Here is a 20,642-nt window from a genome sequence, read left to right on the forward strand (position 1 = left end):
CTACTCAGAAACTGCTAAGAAGTGTCTATTCGCAATTTTGCTAATCTTTCGTTCGCAATTTTGCTAAGCTAAGATTCACTCCCAGTAGGCGGCGGCTTAGCGTGTGCAAAGCTGCTAAAAGCAGCTTGCGAGCGAACAACTCGGAATGAGGGCCCATATGCATTTTAAATTGTATGTTGTATCTTTATTTCCAGCCGACACAAATCTGAAAAGATGCAAATAGCTGTTGGTGAGAAAATTGTCAGCTCAAGTGGAACATGAAATGGCAACATCTCTTACTTCAGAAACTCAATTTTCTTAAGAGGCCCACTGGTGGTAATGCAGATCAGTCAGTAAATTTTTTTGACATCTTGTCCGGACTGAAAGAACTGCCCGCAATTAGTGACATGTCTACCGTGACTGCATATGCTATGGTCACCAACAGTGGCATCGGAACGGGGGGGGGGGGTTGCAAGGGGGCAGCACTAAAATATGACATAGACACAGGCAATGGGGAGGAGGAGCACTTACCTCCGGATCCCCGCGGTGACTTGTTCTTTAAAAGTCTGCCTCCGCAGTATGCTGTGCCATGCTCTGTCCTACTGTAGCTGGTTCTTCACACATGCATTACTGGGAGGAGGCGGGTATGCTCCATAAGGCTCATCATGACCACGCCTCCTCTTAGTAATGCATCTGTGAAGAGCCAGCTAGGACAGAGTATGGCATAGCACACCGCAGAGGCAGACTTTTAAAGGAGAAGTCACCATGGGGATCCGGAGGTAATCGCTCCCCTGTACTAGGGGTGAAGATTGGGGGGAGAGCCAGTCTGACATTTTTTCTATGCCCCCCCAACCTCAAAACATTTTGGCATTTCTGGTCACCATTCAAAGAATGGTTGATGATTATTTTAATGATAGCATCCAAATAGGCATGTCAGACAGTGCATTTCATTATTTGCAGGAAAAAAAGGAAATTTGGAGGCTCTTGTACAAACTGGCTTTACTATACCTAAGTTGCTCACCCTCCGATGTGTACTCAGAAAGAGTTTTCAGCGCACCCAGGAACCTTGTCAGCAATCTGCGTGGAGTTGGATGATGATGACGATGGTGACATCTTGCCTAGCTAGAGCCAGTTTATATACATAGAGACCATTGGCAGCTTGTTTTGCGGAGGCCCAAACAAACCAATCATTTTAGTCACATGTGGCAGTCCATGTCACTGAAGTGATTGGTTTGTTAAACTGTACATGTCCTGAGTATTGCAGCTCTATAATGCAGACTTAAAGAGGAAACTGCACACCTAATGGCAGTGAAAGGCGTTAAAGGATCACGCTAGGCTGATTACCATTTTCGTATGGAGCACTTTTTAGTCTGCATTATAGAGCCACAATACTCCTGCCTCCAACAAACTGAGCCCCAGCTGCGTTCTCCCTCCCCTACCCGGACTTCTATACAGAGGAAATACCTGGAGCTACAACAAGTGCTGATCCCGGCTTGTGTGGGGAGGTCGAGCATAGCACAGCTTGGGAGGCTATTCTGTGCAACACTAAGAGTGACTGCCAGACTGTGGAGCTGCAAAGTTGCACTGCTAACTAGGGAGGCCAAACCTGGGCCATTTTTTCAATCCCAGGACTCTGATTGGCTAGGGTTACAAAAATAAAAAAATACTCACCATCCCCAGGTCCAGATGTCAGCAGTGCTGTTAGCGGGTCCGTGTGGTAGGCGGCTGTGCTGTCGGCGGGTCCAGGCAGCAGGTGGCGGGTCTGGCAGGTGTTGAGTATGGGTGGCAGGAGGTGGGTGTGGGTATTCCAGGCCGGCGGCGAGGCTTGAGCTCTGCTGCGCAGCATGACCTCTAACACATGTCACACTGCGCAGTGCACATAGCTGCGCTGCAAGGGGGCAGGGGGAGCCGGGCAGCTTCTGAGCCGTATGCTGAACTAGCTCAGACGCTGCCTGGCATTAAAAAAAAAAGCATTGGCCCGAATCCTAGGAATGGAAGCTCCAATTCCGGCCAATTTTAGGCCAAAATCCTGGGATACCGCCTATCCCGATCCTGGGATTGGCCACCATACTGCTAACAGGAGCATATGACAATATACCGCTGAGACATATGGCTCATTGCAAAGTTGTAAAGTACCAAAAGGACTACGCTCTGTAAGGATATATCACTTTTTTAGGAATGTATGTATTATATATTGTTTGATTTTTATACATGTTTGTATTTGACTATATTTTATTAAATATATAAACTGCGCTCTTAGTGATACTTAGTGATAGGTTTATTTATTTGTATTACACTTAATGTAAGAGACTGTAGGGTGCAAATACAGGCTGGAGCCAGCTGCTGCCAGTGGAAATGTAACACCCTCAGGGTTGGCAGGGTATGTCTAAGTGGTTGAGAGAGGTATCACAAGTGTTGGGTGGCTATGTGACAGACCTTTCCCCTGAAATCTTGTTCCCCAAACCTTCCCGTAGTACCATGCTGATAGCAGTAGGATAGATTAAGAAGACTCAGAAGTCAGTTGTCAATTCCAACAGGAGTCTGGATTTAAAATGATTGATTGATAGATTAAAGTATGATACTTTGGTTATAAATCACAAAAAGACTATGGCATACAAAAAGAATAGGAACATGCAATTCACTACAGTTCACACCACAAAAGATAAACTAATATGCAAAAGAGTAATTGGAATCTGAGTAAAGAACAATTGAAATCACAAACTAACATACTGTAAAATCATTGGGATCATGAAATAATATCAGACACTGTGCACTCCATTTTCGAATGTGATGACAAAAAGGATAATTGCTCTCCCTAGCCAAGGTGACAAATATCTTCAACCGTCAAGTATCATAGAAGCTCTGGTTAACGTCTACTGCACCACAGTGTATCAATGGGAGAATGGGACACAAATCTTGGGGTTAGGAAAATGTCAATGATGCTTTTACCCAAAGAGGCTGTAACTGGTGAAGGAATGGTAAGGCCTCCTTACAGCAACAACTCACTCACAATAAGGGACTCCTGCATAGAACAAACTCAATCTCTCTCAGTTGCATGCGTACACAGCATCTATTCTCGGAGACAAGAGGAACTGGGGGCATGCCAGCAGCTCATAGAGCGCTGTCCATGCCTCCACAATGATGGAAAATGGGGGGCCGTGGCTTGCGATCACGGCATTACCATAAAGCCACTGCCCCTTTTGCTGAGGCCATGATCCCTTTTCAAACGGGCGTGGCTTTGCCTCACTGGAGTCCTGCATCATTCCTCCTGAAGGATGGGAGGTATGCAATATGGATTGTATAGTCCATAACGGTAGAACACATAGTACATATCGAACCATGTGTATACAGTTTGCGATGCTGATGTACGCTCCCGCAGGGTTGGTATCACAGGAGAAAAAATAGACTGTGCATGCAGCTCAATTTTGACTAGAAAGTTGACAATCCTGTGCATATCGGTATATGTGTACAGTACTGACTGATAAAATCCTGAGGTAACCTCCTGAAATACAAGCCCAGTATTTAAATTGGCTATTTTTACTATAGTAAAATCATCCATAACCAAAATCGCACCATGTGTATAGTCAATATCAGCGGTACTGGGCTCTGGGGAGTTCAAGGGAAATTGCAAAATCAAAATCGGCTATAGCCAGAATTGCACCGTGTGTAGGCCCCTTTACTCTAGACAAGTGTTCAGGTGCATATTTCATACATTTCTGAAAGGGTTTCAATGATTTCATCCTGTGGCTACGGTATAGGACTGAAAATGATGCCAACAAAAAACAAGTGCTGTTTGAAAAAACTTAAGAGCTGATGTGTGTAAAAGGTAAAAGGTTGAGGGGAGACAGAGGTGAAAAAATTAAACAATGTGAAACAAAAAATGAAAATAAAATAAAGAAAGAAAGAAAGAAATCAGTTACTAATGTTACAGTCTCTTTTAAGAGGTATTTGGAATATGGGAACCTTTATAGATTGCTGCTTCTGTGTTTGCTATTTTGTTCATATTAGCCCATCTGAGCTGAGAGTAATTCTGTCCCTACCTTGCCCTGTTGTTGGCGTCTTGTCTGCTGCCGATTGTAGAGGTCCGTAGAGGGAAGGCAGCAGTGGTTTGTTTTTTGTCCATTAGTCCAGTGCCACCCTCAGCAGTCTGTGGGAGAGGCTGAGCCCGCTGTATTGCTAAGCGGCAGTCTGTGGGGTGAGGCAGCACGGACCCGTCTCTGTCCCAGTGACGCCTGCTGTTCTGCTAAGCGCCGGCTGTGTGTAGTCTTATTCGTAGCGGTTCCCAAATTTCTTATTGTGTTCCAACGCGTTTCAAACCTAACAGGATTCTTTCTCAAGGAGTGATTTCCCCTTTCTCAGGGTACTTTTTTATCGTAAAAACTTTGACAAAACTTTATGTAAAACTTGTATTTAAAAAACAGAAGGTCCAGATATTTTTGGTGGTAACCATGTTTTTCTGTATGCTACTTCTTATAAGTTAAACTAGATATTTTTTTATCTTTCATTAGACTGCTCCAAAAGAATAAAAATAAAATAAAGAGGTAAAAAAGCATAAAATAAAAGTAAAATGAAAATATGAATGAGAATAAAAATAAAAATTAAAGATAAATAAAAATAAATATAAAATAAAAATAAAATAAAGATAGAAACATAATAGAGGGTAAGAGCTAATGATGAAATGAAATGTGGTGTGGTGTATTTTTTTTCAGAGGATAGCTGGATATGTTATTTTGAGTCCAGTTATTTATGATCTTCTGCTCTTCATGATGAAGCTTATTTGCATCTGTATTATAGAAAAGCTTTTAGTTCTATATCGATATTCAAACCACCAGTTTCCAATGTTTTGAATTTATATATCCATTTTGTTTCTGTTATGTTCAGTGTTTTTATTACATTGTCTCCTCTCCAATGTGGGGTTATGAGTAGAATTCCAATAAAGCTAAGCCCTTTGGGGTCTTGATTGTGTTTTTCCAAGACATGGGCTGACACACTGTGAGTTCTGAGGCATCTTTTTATATTGTATATGTGTTCTGCTATTCTTACTTTTAATTTGTGTTTGGTTTGGCCCACATACTGGATTCCGCACGGGCATTCTAAGCTGGCGCTTAGCAGAACAGGAGTCACCAGGACAGAGACACGTCCGTGCTGCCTCATCCCACAGACTGCCGCTTCGCAATACAGCAGGTGCAGCCGGGACAAAGACCTCTTCCACAGACCACTGAGAGCGGCACTGGACTAACCGACAACAGTGAACCACTGCTGCCTCCCTCCACGGACATCTACAAATAACGCTGACAACAGGGCAGGGTAGGGACAGAATTTCTCTCAGCCCAGATGGGCTAATGTGTACAGAATAGCAAACACAGAAGCAGCAATCTATAAAAGGTTCCCATAATCCAAATACCTCTTAAAAGAGGCTGTAACATTAGTAACTGCTTTATTTATTTATTTTATTTTAATTTGTTTCATTTTTTGTTTCACATCGTTTCATTTTCTGTTTCCCTTTTTCACCTCTATCTCCCCTCAACCATTTACCTTTTACACACATCAGCTCTTAAGTTTTTTCAAACATTGCCTATATCGTAACGTTGAGCTGCTCATGCAACCTGAATTCAGCACAGCATCTGTTCATATTTACAATCATTAATTACCTAACCAGTAGCTGCTGCTTACCAAAATGACACATAGTGAATACATGACCCACAGACAGAAAAGGAAAAATATAGATTACATTTTTTCCATTAATAATAAGAAAAACTTTGAACCAGACATTGAAGAAGAAAAATTATGTGGACAATTTCTAAGATTAGAAACATTATACACTAATAAAATTAAAACAATGGTGGAAAATCACAACACTTTCAAAATATTTAGAACAGGACATTGTCCCTAGGGGTCTAAGGATACAAAAAAATTGCACTTTTGAACCCGCAGATATCAATTTCAATAAAAAAAATGGAATGAGATTCTAGACACATGTTCGAACAGTTTAATTAATCTAATAATAGAAGATAGAAAATTGTCACTGAAAAATATAAACAAATTAATCACAATAATTGAGAAAAAATTTGAAACACTTCAAGCGATGGAAGAATACAAAAATCTAATGAAAATGACAAACAAAAAGATGAAAAAGCTGGAAAATTCAATCATAAAAACAAAACAGAAAAAAATCCTAAGATATCATGGAGAAAAAGATGCATACTCAAAAATGAGAAATGAGGACTAGCTACAGGTGGAGATAATCCTAAAGCCATAGACACGAGATGGAGAAAAACAAAAGACCAGTACCAAAACCAAACACCAAGAGTACCCTGAAGGGACCTGCAATATAAAGCACAAAATAAATCTCAACCGCCATGCAATGCAAGAAACTACCAGTATCTTTACCAAAACCCATAGAAACTGATCAAACAATCATTCAGATAAAGCGAAGAAGAAGCAAAGAATAAAGAAAGACAAAATTACAGAACCCTCATGAACAAAATAGAAAACAAGAAAAAAAGCACAACAGGACGAAAACACTCACAAAAGAGACAAAATAAAGACAGAAGACGAGAGCGAGTATGACGATAACACTAATTTTTGAGAAACAGTTTGGGGTTTAAGAAAACCCCCAGAATATGTTCTGTCAGCACAAAAAAAGAGGAGAAACAATCCAATATAAGAAAGACAGGAACGAGAGGAGGAAAAGGAAAGAGTAAAAATTTAGGAACAATGATAAAAAATCATGATGACACAGAAACAATCTTCAATCTAAGCCAGAAAATACTAACAAGGGATGAGGAAAACATCTTGATAAAAGGCCTAAAATTTGCACCACATTCTGGAGTCAATAAATTTGATCTCTATATAGACACGCAGAAGTTCGTAAGAAAAATTTGCTTTACGAAATTTTTCTCACAGCAACAAACAAATATCTCAACAAAGGACAATCCAACGGAATTTGTACACACCGACTTAAAACCTAATTCAACCTTCTTTTCAAGCCATGTCAAAGGCACTCACATACTTATCTTCCAGAAATTGGTGGAAAAAGATATAGAAAACCCTACCAGACAGGATGAAGATGAAATACAACTTCACTTTACAGGACAAGAAAGCACTAAAAGCTCTAAAAAATGATCCATTAATAGTAATAAAAATGGATAACAAGGGAGGAGGACTCGTAATTCAGGATGTACAGAAGTATAAAGAAGAAGCAACAAAAATTCTCGGCAACACACATACATATAGAAAATTAAAAAAGGACACAACTGAAGAATTCCAAAGAGAACTGGTAGAACAATTAGAAGAAGGACTAACCATGGGAATAATTACGAAGAAAGAATATGAATACATCCGCATAGATGATCCAAGGATTCCAACATTCTACCACTTGCTGAAAATACATAAAGATCAGAAAAACCCTCCAGGAAGACCTATCGTCTCTGGATTGGATCAATTTAATCAAACTTATCCAAATATATAGACCAATTCCTGCAAGATCTGGTGGGAAAACAACACAGCTATTTAAAAGACACAAGTATTTTACAAATGCTAGAAACAATATAGTGGAAGGACATATATACATCACTTTATACAAAATCACTTATAAAATCACTTTATACAGTGATAGACCACACGGCTGGATGCGAAGCAACTCGCCACTATTTATCCAATCAAATAAACATATCAAATGTACAAATAAACTTCTTGATGGACAACATAGACTTTATCCATCAACATAATTATTTTGGTATGAAGAGGAATTTTTTATCCAAGACTGTGGCACAGCAATGGGAACATTATTTGCACCAAGCTACGCAAACTTATTTGTAGCTTGGTGGGAAGATAATATATGGACAAATAACCAATATCAAGACAAAATTCTTCACTGGTAAAGATACATAGATGACGTGTTTTTTATTTGGACCGGAGCATCAGAAGAACTGGAGGGGTAAAAAACATATATGAATACCAACACTCTCAATCTAGAGTTCACCACGTCATCCAGTCAGAACTAGGTCACCTTCCTGGACCTTGAAATATACATAAAAGACAAAAAAATAGAAACAAGAACACACATTAAAAAAGTTAATGGCAACACCGTATTATCATACCACAGCAATCACCATAGACAATGGATAATCAACATTCTAGGAGACCAATTTCAGAGAGTACAAAAAAATGAAGAAGAAATACAGAGGAAGCGACATACAGAATACAAAGTGAAAAACTGAAAGAGAAATTCATACAAAAGGGATACAAAGAAACAACTTTGCAACAACAAGTAGAAAACATTGAAAAACTGGACTGAAAATAAGTAATAAGCTATAACCCAAAACAAACACAGAAATTACTACTATTTTTCATCATCCAATACAACAGTAATTATGTGGAAATCGAAACATTTTTGAACAGTCATTGTCATATCTTACTTCTGGCAAAAACCTCAGAGGGAAATTACCAAAAAAACTAAAATCCTTTACAGTAAAGCAATAAATTTACAACAACCCTTAACCAGAAGCTATCCTACCAAACAAGAAACAAAAAAAACGAAACAAAATATACAAAAGGTTTTCACCATTGTCTGCACTGCATGGGATACAGAACTGAGAACGCCAGCACAAAAGCAGTCAAAAGAATAAAATCAGAAATAACAAAGCAGGAACATAAAATAAAAGAACACATATTCTGCAACTCAGAAGGAGTCATCTACATGTTAGAATGCCCGTGCGGAATCCAGTACATGGGCCAAAATCAAACGCAAATTAAAAGTAAGAATAGCAGAACACATATACAATATAAAAAGATGCCTCAGAACTCACAGTGTGTCAGCCCATTTCTTGGGAAAACGCAAAGGGTTTAACTTTATTGGAATTCAACTCATAACCCCACAGTGGAGAGGAGACAATGTAATAAAAACATTGAAAATAACAGAAACAAAATGGATATATACTGTAAATGAAACACAGTGGAACCGGATGGTTTGAATATCAATATAGAACTAAAAGTCTTTCTAGAATACAGATGAAAATAAGCTTCTTCATGAAGAGCAGAAGATCATAAATAACTGGAATCAAAATAACATATCCAGCTATCCTTTGACAAAAAATACACCACACCACATTTCATTTCATCATTACCTCTTACCCTCTATTACTTTTCTATCTTTATTTTATTTTTATTTTATATACATTTTTATTTATCATTTATTTTTATTCCCTCCATGGACATCTGCAAGTGGCAGCAGACAAGACGCCGACAACAGGTCAAGGTAGGGACAGAATTACTCTCAGCCCAGACGGGTTAATGTGGACAAAATAGCAAACACAGAAGCAGCAATCTATAAAGGTTTCCATAATCCAAATACCTCTTAAAAGAGGCTGTAACATTAGTAAATGCTTTATTTATTTTATTTATTTATTTATTTATATTTTAATTTGTTTCATTTTTTGTTTCACATTGTTTCATTTTCTGTTTCCCTTTTTCACCTCTATCTCCCATCAACCTATTACCTTTTACACACATAAGCGCTTAAGTTTTTTCAAACATTGCCTTAATCGTAACATTGAGCTGCTCATACAACCTGAATTCAGCGAAGCATCTGTTCATATTTACAAAAAACCAAGTGCTGTTCTGCGTAGTGCTGAGTGCCATCAGAGAGGAAGCACTGCTTATAGGTCAGTTCCATCTAATACTAGAAAACACTTCTATCACTAACACCTGAAGACCTGAGTAATATATCCCATTTGGCCCTTATGAATTGCTTGTTGTCATTTGTTTTGCATAATTTCTATATTTTATGGGTGCCAATTAATACAGTTGAAAGGTTCAGTGTAGAAAAACAGCCTAGTTGGAGGAATTGTTATTCTAGGCCTGTCTGCAGGAAATATTTTAATTGCATTAAGCCTATTCAGGTTTTTAGCCAAATATCCAGGATAATTTCCTTTAACGATCTACTTGCTACAGACAGTGAGTGGTTCCATAGTACAGCGTGAAATTAAGGCATGAAAAATCACAGAGCCAATGTCTGCACAACATGTGTTTTTCTATAAATACATGTTGTTACTGACAATCAAATGCCAAACAATTTGACAAGGCTGATTGAGACTTTAACTGTAGATAATAGTTTTTTTCCCTATTGGTATGGTAACTTTGACTTTACTACTAAATAGTATTGATTAAGGCTGCCTTGTCAGAAGAAATGGTAGAAAGGTGCATGGCCATTGATTACCTTTTACCAAGGTGATAATTCTGTATCTGATATTCCTATGGGCTTGTGTATTATTTTACAGTGAAAGTTAGATCACATATGGTGAAATTAAATATACCTGTCTGAATAATAACAAAAAAAGTGCACATTTTTGTTAAAAAAATCTAATCATGACTGTAATGTTACTGACCTATTTGATTCTAGGTCCCGGAAATGTCCCTGAAAGCATAGAGCATAGGATTGCTGTCATACAAGAATATTATAGAATTTTAAATATTTTAAAAACAAAACAAAATTCAGTTATTTCCTCGGTAAGCAAAGATACAGTTTTCTGTGAATTAAATTAGAGTATCGTGTTTTGGTTTTGGTTCTAGATTCATCACAATGTTTTGGTTTTGCATAACCACCCACAAATGTATTGGTTTGGAATTCGGAATTAAAATCCAAAACTTTTCAATTTCCTGAAAATGGATAAAAAAACTGCTAAAATCAAGTTTTTTATGTAATCCAAAACCCAAAATTTGAATTTCAAACTTGAATTCAGAACCATGGGAAGATCTGAACTAGGACTCAGTTCAGTTTGGATCCCCAACACTCGGATGGGTTCGAATTTCTATAGAACCGAACTGCACATCTCTACATAAATGCCGTAAGTTACAGAAAGGCTATAGATATGATAGAAAAAAATTGTTTACACAAAAAGCAGTTTGTAACAGACACACATTTTTATTTAGTGCTTTTATGTAAATTGAATGATAGGGAGTGCTTTCTTGTGTACAATGTTTACTTTTAGCACAATATGGGGGTATTTAAAAGGCTGCTATGTGCTGGTAAAATTTGCGGCTTCACAAATCACCAAAACATCACATATTTTACTGTGCACCTCTACAGGCTGCAAAGAAAATGTATATTTATGGGGGACGCAAAGGTGTCGGAGAAACAGTAGGAATGTCAAACCTTGCAAATAATTGTAATGGCAATGAGGATAAAAAGAAACTAACCAATGTGTTCAGTTTCATTGGACAAAGGTTTGCTGGGTGGAACATTTTATACCTTTTCACCCCTTTAGGAGTCGAAAAATCCCTGCTTAGTGGATGGCTGCAAATAACTGTCACAGTTTCCAGACAGCCATCACATCTGTCACAGTTTCCAGTTAACCCAGAAGGTCACATGTTCCAGGTCACCCAGCAGGTGCACAGGGAGAGTTCACCAACTGTCACATTTTCAAAGAGAACAATGGTGAGGCATTGTAAATGGCAGGCAGATATTTTGCCACATAACTGTTAAATGACGCAACCAATTACATCTCCAATATTTTTCTGCAAATATACGATCCAAGGGGGAGATTCAGCATGTCAATATTGAGCCTGAAATAGCAATGTCTTAAAACTGCAACTGCGAAAAATCGCTTGTGACGTGCCACCCCGAAATGTTAAAATACGCCCACCGATGCAATCGCAACTGTGTGTCTGCAGTCGCGGAGGTGCAATCCATACGCATTTTTCCAATCATTTCCCACAAACTTCATATTAACACCCACGAACGGTTACTTCCTGTTAATCACTCTACAATTGCATTTCACTGAGGCTGTGATTTCACGCGCAGTGCATTCGCAGCACTTGCATAGTCTTCTGATAATCGGCTAATTTGCATTTTTGAAATATAGGATTCCAAGCTGAATGAGGGCACAAGACCTTTCATTTGGTATATAATGTTCCCTGCTCAGACAATGGCATCGTAGAAGTACTGTATGTCAATCATAAAAGTTACCCTTCTGCTATTACTATAAAGATAAGCTGTGAGAAAACAGTTGTTTCTCCAGGTGGAGGACTGATGGAGGAGGGCTGCTTTAGAGGAGTCTGGCCATGGATGGAGCACCATCAAGATAGAAGACATTTACCTAGAAGAAGTAATTTATGGATCATCTACTGCCTGAAGGACCCATTACCTTTGGAGCCATCATGGAAACAAATCACCACAAAAGAGGCCATCAGCTATGAGTGAACCCATACTGCTATGGGATTCTGTGTACATGCATTAGAGACAGAGAGCAGACAGAGAGGGGGGTGCTAAGTTCCCCCCCCCCCCGGTATACCCCCAGCACTCTTACTATTACCTGTAACAATATTCGAACCTATCTGGTAATAGAATTTCAGAGAATTGGTTACATGCGTTTGCAAAGATATATAGTTACATAGTTGTTGAGGTTGAAAAAAGACAATTGTCCATCGAGTTCAACCTATATTATGAATTTATTATTTGTATTTTTTATTTTTTTTAATTAAATGCTGTGTCCCTGGATATTTTTTTCCGCTAAGAATTTATCTATTCCATTTTTAAACTTATTGATTGAGTCCACCATTACTACCTTCTCTGGTAGAGAATTCCAAATCCTTACTGCTCTTACTATGAAGAACCCTTTTCTCCGTTGAATATGGATTTTTTTTTCTTCTAACCTCAGGGGGTGTCCTCGCGTCCTATGTAGTGTTTTTTTGGTAAACAAGTAATTTGCCAAATCGTTGTATTGTCCCTTAATGTATTTATAAATATTAATAATGTCCCCTCTTAGTTGCCTCTTTTCCAGTGTGAACATATTTAACCTTTTAAGTCTTCCCTCATAATACAGTGCCTCTAACCCCTTAACCAGTTTAGTGGCTCGCCTCTGAACCCTTTCAAGTTCCAAGATATCTTTTTTTATAGTGCGGTGCCCAAAATTGTACACAATATTCCAGGTGTGGCCGCACCAATGATTTATACAGTGGCAGGATTATACTCTCATCCCTTGTCTCCATACCCCGTTTTATGCATGCTAACACCTTATTAGCATTTGTTGCTGCATTTTGACATTGCGTACTGCTACCAAGTTTATTATCAATGAGCACTCCCAATCTTTTTCAACTATCATTATCCCTACATTTTGCCTGAGTGTTCTTAGTCCCAAAGTGCCATTTGTCTATATTGAACCTCATTCTCCATTTATACGCCCAGACCTCCAGTCTAGATAAGTCATTTTGTAGAGACTCAACATCTTTGTCTGAATTAATTATTCTACATAGTTTAGTATTATCTGCAAAAATTGACACTGTGCTTTCCAGTCCCTCTCCTAGGTCATTGATGAATATGTTAAACAGCAATGGCCTGAGTACTGAACCCTGCAGTATTCCACTGAGTACTGAAGCCCATTCAGAGTACATCCCATTAATCCCCACTCGCTGTTCCCTATTAAACAGCCAATTACTCACCCAAGTACAAATAGTGTTTTATACCCCAATCTCTCTTAGTTTGAGAATTAGTCTCCTGTGTGGAACTTTGTCAAAGGCCTTAGCGAAGTCCAAAAACATCACATCCACTGCTTCACCCTGATCAATATTATCGCTCACTTTCTCGTAGAAGCTTATTAAGTTAGTTTGACATGACCTGTCCTTCACAAATCCATACTGATTCCTAGTAATAACTTTGGAGGTATCCAAGTACTCTAGTATTCTATCCCTTAATATACCTTCTAGTATTTTCCCCACTATAGATGTCAACTTACTGGTCTATAGTTCCTGGGGAGCTTTTTACTACCCTTTTTAAATATTGGGACTACCTCTGCTATACACCAGTCCTTTGGTATCATTCTTGATCTAACTGACTCGCTGAAAATCAGATATAGAGGTTTCTATATCTCTACGTTGAGTTCCATAAGAACCCTGGGGTGGAGTCCATCCAGCCCAGGAGATTTATTTATCTTAGTTTTGCATAGTCTCTCCCGGACTATTCCCTCGTTTAACCAAGTACAAAGCAACGGGTCGTTATTATAGTTTATGTTATGCTCTACTCTCGTCAACCTGTCCTCTTTCGTAAATATTGATGAAAAAAATGTAATAAAGTGATCCGCTTTTTCCTTATCATCATTAATCAAGATAGCCAACTCACCCTTTAAAGGCCCAATATTCTCCCTTTTTAACCTTTTACCATTTATATACGTAAATAACTTTTTGGGGTTTGTTTCACTCTCCTTTGCAATTTGTTTTTAGTTTTCTATTTTAGCTGATCTGATTGCTTTTTTGCGTTTTTTTGTTACATTCCTTGTAGAACTAGAATGATTCCACCGTTCCGTTAGACTTAAATGCTTTGAAAGCACGCCTTTTTTATCCATTTGTTCCTTGACCTTCTAATTAAGCCACATCGGTTTGAATTTCCTACTCCTGTTTTTGTTGACTTTGGGAATATATAAATTTGTGTACTTATTGAGCGCAGTTGTAAAAATGTCCCACATTTCAGCAGTATTCTTACCATGAAATACAATTTCCCAATTGATGTCCTTCATTGCTTGTTTCAGCAATATGAAATTAGCTTTCCTAGAGTTAAAAGTCTTAGTTAAACCCTTATATTGTTTTTTTTTTAAAGCTGATATCGAATCATATTGTGATCGCTATTTCCTAGGGTCTCCCCTACTTTTGTATTCTTATTATTTCCTCAGTATTAGTTAGTACTAGGTCCAGTATAGCCCTTTTGAAATATGGTTTGTCAGTTCCGCACTAGCAGTGCACTATAAAGCCATACTTAAATATAAACAAATCTGAAAATAACCAATATAAACAGTGCTAATAGCCAAATCTTTAGATAGCACTTTACTTATTGGTGGTGAACCCAAAAACTTTTGTAGGTTAACTACACATATATGGGAAAGGAAAAGACAAAATAAATCCTTTTTGGAAGCACTCTTATTTGAAAATAATAATAATGACAATCAATCAAAACAGTATACAATGAGATGATGTGATAATGAATAATCTAAAACTTAACATTTATTCTGTTCCTTTAAAATATCGACCTATGCGGTCCAAAGTAATTGAAATCTCTATCTTAATTTCTAAATAAGAGATGAGAGGGTGAAATATAGATTACAATGGTGAGAGTGGGCAGCATAGAACAGCTCCACCAGTGTTTTTCAAATGAAAATATAGGTGATCATCTTGATGATATCCATAGTGCCTGGTATTCCTAAGTGGTCCCCCATCAAAGTACTAGCCAGGTCTATCCTATCAGCTTCCGAGATTGAAGATCGGGCTACTTTCAGGATAGTACGACCTTGAATAGTAAAGATGATATATGAAGGAAGAAAGAAGCCACTTCTGCTGTCTGTACTCTGCCTGCTACACGTCACTGGATAAATTGGCCCCAGGCTTTTCCAGATGAGAGAGTGTTGGAAAAAAAGAGCCATCACCTGTCTTAAAGTGGAGTAAATCGAATATCAAAATAATTTTTCACTTTAAATATAAGACAGAAGAAAGAAAGAAACACTTCTGCTTTCTGTTGTGACAGTAAAGTGTACGCTGAAGAGGGCGATTCCCTTGCCAGCACTGCTGTCAGCCAGATGAGAGAGTGATGGAAGGAGGTACAGCTCAAATAGAATATTTGGGATGATTAATACTACATAGCTTGATTGTATTAGTTCATTCAAAAGGCATCCCGATTTCATATATAACTGATCACCTCTGAATTTACTAGACAAATGTGCACAAGAACAGCAATGAATAAGCTAATATTTCTAAAAGAGGAACCAGCTAGGGTTCACACACTTTAGTTCAATTGTATATCCTAAGCATTGGTCATTCAGCATACAATAGTAATTCCAGTTAAATAGTCAGACAGGAGTAGCAAAATCTGTGAGGATAAACAAGATCATATTCACCTAAAACACATTTAAATAATGGGTCATTAATAACAGGAAGACCCTGGTCTCTCACATAGGAATGTTAAAATTAAACAATGTTGCAGAAAAAATCATCAAGCAGTAAGTCTGCAGAATCAATTCAAAGGTTCATTGGTCAATGCAATAAGCCTATATCAATTCAACAAGAAGGTATCCACATATATAAGTCCTTAATTATGCTCATTACATAGCACAGTACTGCAGAAGGTATATCATCAGAAATTGTTATACTAATTAATTCAGAGAATCATTCATCTTCTGCTAGTAAAGCTGTAAATTAAGTCTGTAAAGATTCTGACACGTTAGATTACTGATCAATGATATAAACAATCATAAAACAGAACTTTTTACAGAGAAAAACTGCAACATATGTAGCAAGTGTAACAAAGCACCTCAATAATAATTTATTTATTTATAGGGACGGCAGGGAGATATTCTTAACTAGAATTAGTACTAGGTATATACGTTAATAAATTTGAATATCAATCCTGCAGAGGGATATGTATACATATAAATCCCTGATAATAGTCCTCAAGTATTGGCGTGAAATATGGGAGGAGGGAGGGGGAAACAAGGCAAATGCAGCCGTGGATGAGCACTAACAGGTGACACACATCACATTACCGATAGCCGCTCCAAACCAATTTGGATGCCAGCGTTCGTCAGTCTCCTCCGATGCTCCGGCCCAGCCTGCTTCCACTTTCCCTCACACACCTCTCACACGCGCTGAGGTGCAGCGGCCGCCCGGACCACAGAGGGGGGCGTGGCCGCATGACGTCCCTTGATGACTTCAGTCCTGACGTACGTTTCACCACTGGGCTTGTTCACGGAAGCCTCAATCCCACAAGCCCAGCCGTAAATTTATAGGGAGATGTGCAAATAATCAATGATAATTGAAATCAAACCAATTAATTGGATAAAGTCTTTTCAGTTCATAAATAGTATACAATCCTCATGATTCCAAGATAGTGAATTTCATTAGCGCTGGGTTTTATCTATATAATTGATACATGAATCTGGAATTAATCCACCCTAGTTAATTAATAAATTAGTATAACAATTGTATTGACAGGTGAATCCAGCTTAATTCTTAGTATAGTAAAGCCAAAAGGCCAGGAAAGAAAGGGTTTCATCATTAGATAAATCTGACTCAAGTGGAGCAGCAAGAACATATATATACATAAATGTATGTAAAGAAGATTTTGTACAGTGGTCATTAGTTTACATAAATATATGTCTACAACATAAGTATCAGGGTGGATGAATTAATTATAAAGGAACAACTTAATTATGGTACTATAGAGACGAATGCATATATATATAAATCTCCACATACACACATATAAAATCTGCTATTGTGAATAGATTCATTTCATATTTTTAAATTTTAAATTTTTAAATAATTAATTTTTATAGTTGTGTGTTATTTATTATTGGAGCGCACCGTGTAAATGAGCATCATTCCAAAGAGAAATGAATACGAAAGAAATTTTGAAATGTATTCGTAAGTTACCTATAGATGAGTGTCATTCCAAAGAGAAGTGGTTACAAAGTGACGTAAAAAAATATACATGTGAAAAATTACATGCACTACTTAAAAATATTAATAATATGCCTAAGCAAAAGTGTGATGATGTTAAATTGATATTATTAAAGACTGGGACTATGTGTAAAAGTGTACATATGACTTAGTGAACGTAAAAGAAATCAAGATAAAGAACTAAGTGATGAATGAAAAGGAACCAGCAAATTATGTGTCTGACAAAGACACCTATACTAAATAAAGCTACTGAGTGAGAATACGTGAAAGTATGTGAATTGTGTGCGCAGAAGATAGAGTGTGCACAACAGAAGGAGATAATGTCTGGGGGACCTGAAAAGTATATGATTTAAATAAAAATCATGCCATATATCAGTATTTGACAATGTGCTGATAAGGAAATGTATATATATCTCTCTCAGGACCATTAGAGTCAAAAGAAGTTTACTCAAGAAACAGACTATAATTTATGTTCTCATTCAAACCTCTTGGTATAGGGGAATGTAGCTTGAAAATCCACTCTGATTCATTTTTCTGTAATTTATTCATTAGATCTCCTCCTCTTAGGCCCATTTTAAGGTGTTCCAGGCCAAAGATTCGTAGATCTTGGGTTTTGCTGTTGTGGGTCTGAAGAAAGTGTTTTGCAACAGTAGTCAAGGTCTTAAATTTGGATGCATCTGATCTGGCATTACGGACATTACCCACATGTTCCAGTGCTCTGACTTTGAGCATATGTGAGGTCATGCCCACATATTTCAGGTCACAGGGACATGTAATGCAGTAGATTAGATTTTCTGTTTTACAATTAAAGTAATCCTTAATCTGGATGGATTGATTATATCTGTCCACAATAGCTGCTTGATTATGAATATGAGGGCAAGCCTTGCATTTCCCACAAGGGTAACTGCCCTGTAAAGGTGTACGAGGTCTAGATGATTGTGAGAAGTGACTCTTCACCAATTGGTCTCTGAGATTGGGTGCTCGTCGCCAACTCATATTAATCTTATCACCTATATGTTCGGATAGGTCATCATCCATTTGCAGTATGTGCCAATAATTTTGAAGAATTTGGCTAGCTTCTTTCCAAATTCCACAGAAGTCACCAATAAATCTCATCACCCCTGCTTTTTTTGGGGCAGGATTCTTTTTGTCCAGAAATATCAAGGATTCACGTTGTACCTTACTCACATCATATTGGGCTTTCTTAATCAAACGGTTGCTGTAACCACGTTCCTTGAGTCGGCTACTTAGTTCTACACACTTAGATCGAAAACTTTGTTAATCTTTGGTCGAAAATTATTACTAACCAAATATTTTAATCAAAGAAAGGGTGAAGTAACAACTACATTTACAGATGCACTATCACAACGGGATATCAAGGCAATTAGGATTCTGGAAGAACTGGCTCACGAACAGGTGGATCTTACTGAAGATCAAGATCCACAATACAAACGACCCACATGTAAAAAGAAATCTACATTCTTTCCAGGAGACCATAAATGTCCAGAAATTAAAGTTTTTCTCAACCTGGTATCTCGGGATTTCGACAAATCATACCAAAAACAGAAATATCATCGGAAAGTTGGTAATCTGACTCATTTACAGAAGCATGCCTTAAAACAAATTTGAAGCTGGGATGACATTATAATTAAGCCATCAGATAAAGGTGGAAATATTGTTATCTGGCCAATCAACCTTTATATGAGAGAAGCCAGCCGCCAATTGAATGACATTTCCTGCTATAAAATCACTCTGTTTGACCCTACTCAAAATTTTCTTATAAAATATAAGAGAATAATTGACAGACAACTGCAATTGGGAATCATCACAAAAGGAGAATGGGAATTCCTAGCCACGCCACACCCCCAAACACCAACCTTCTACTTATTGCCTAAAGTACATAAAAATGTCAAAAATCCTCCTGGAAGGCCCATTATATCAGGCAATGGGGGCCTTCTAGAGAAAGCTTTCTGGATGTACATCTCAGACATCACATTCTGACTCTTCCTTCTTACATCAAGGATACCACCGATGTATTAAAAAAGGTCCATGATGTACATTTGGAGGAATCATATCTATTGGTGAGCCTCGATGTTGAGGCTCTGTACACCTCCATGAAACATGATTTGGGGGTTATGGTAGTAAGATACTTTTTATCAGTAGAAGGAATAGGTGATTTTCAGGAATTTCTGTTGGAATTATTGGAGTTTGTATTACTTCATAACTACTTCCTGTTTAATAACCGTTTCCATATCCAATTAAGGGGTACTGCAATGGGGGCAGCTTTCGCCCCTACGTATGCAAACCTGTTCCTAGGCTGGTGGGAGCGAGAATTTGTCTTTAAAGACAATCAAGAACACTACACCAACCATATCATCACATGGATGCGTTTCATAGATGATATTTTCATGATATGGGACGGTCCAGAAACCAAACTGGAAGAATACATCCAAACCCTTAACAACAATGACATTAATTTGAAATTCACCTATACTAGCAGCCGAGTGAGCATCTCCTTTCTAGATCTTAGGATTTATCGAGATGATAACAACAAGATTGCTACAGAGATCTTTAGGAAAGAAACATCGACCAATAGTCTTCTCCACTCCTCGAGTGCACATTTTCCACCGACTATTAGGAATATCCCTAAGGGTGAATTCCTTCGGCTCAAACGGAACTGTTCAGATGAACAAAGTTTTTGATCTAAGTGTGTAGAACTAAGTAGCCGACTCAAGAAACGTGGTTACAGCAACCGTTTGATTAAGAAAGCCCAATATGATGTGAGTAAGGTACAACGTGAATCCTTGATATTTCTGGACAAAACGAATCCAGCCCCCAAAAAAGCAGGGGTGATGAGATTTATTGGTGACTTCTGTGGAAGTTGGAAAGAAGCTAGCCAAATTCTACAAAATCATTGGCACATACTGCAAATGGATGATGACCTATCCGAACATATAGGTGATAAGATTAATATGAGTTGGCGACGAGCACCCAATCTCAGAGACCAATTGGTGAAGAGTCACTTCTCACAATCATCTAGACCTCGTACACTTTTACAGGGCAGTTACCCTTGTGGGAACTGCAAGACTTGCCCTCATATTCATAATCAAGCAGCTATTGTGGACAGATATAATCAATCCATCCAGATTAAGGATTACTTTAATTGTAAAACAGAAAATCTAATCTACTGCATTACATGTCCCTGTGACCTGAAATATGTGGGC

The sequence above is a fragment of the Pseudophryne corroboree genome, chromosome 12 (assembly GCF_028390025.1).
Source record: "Pseudophryne corroboree isolate aPseCor3 chromosome 12, aPseCor3.hap2, whole genome shotgun sequence".
In the NCBI taxonomy this organism is placed as follows: domain Eukaryota; kingdom Metazoa; phylum Chordata; class Amphibia; order Anura; family Myobatrachidae; genus Pseudophryne; species Pseudophryne corroboree.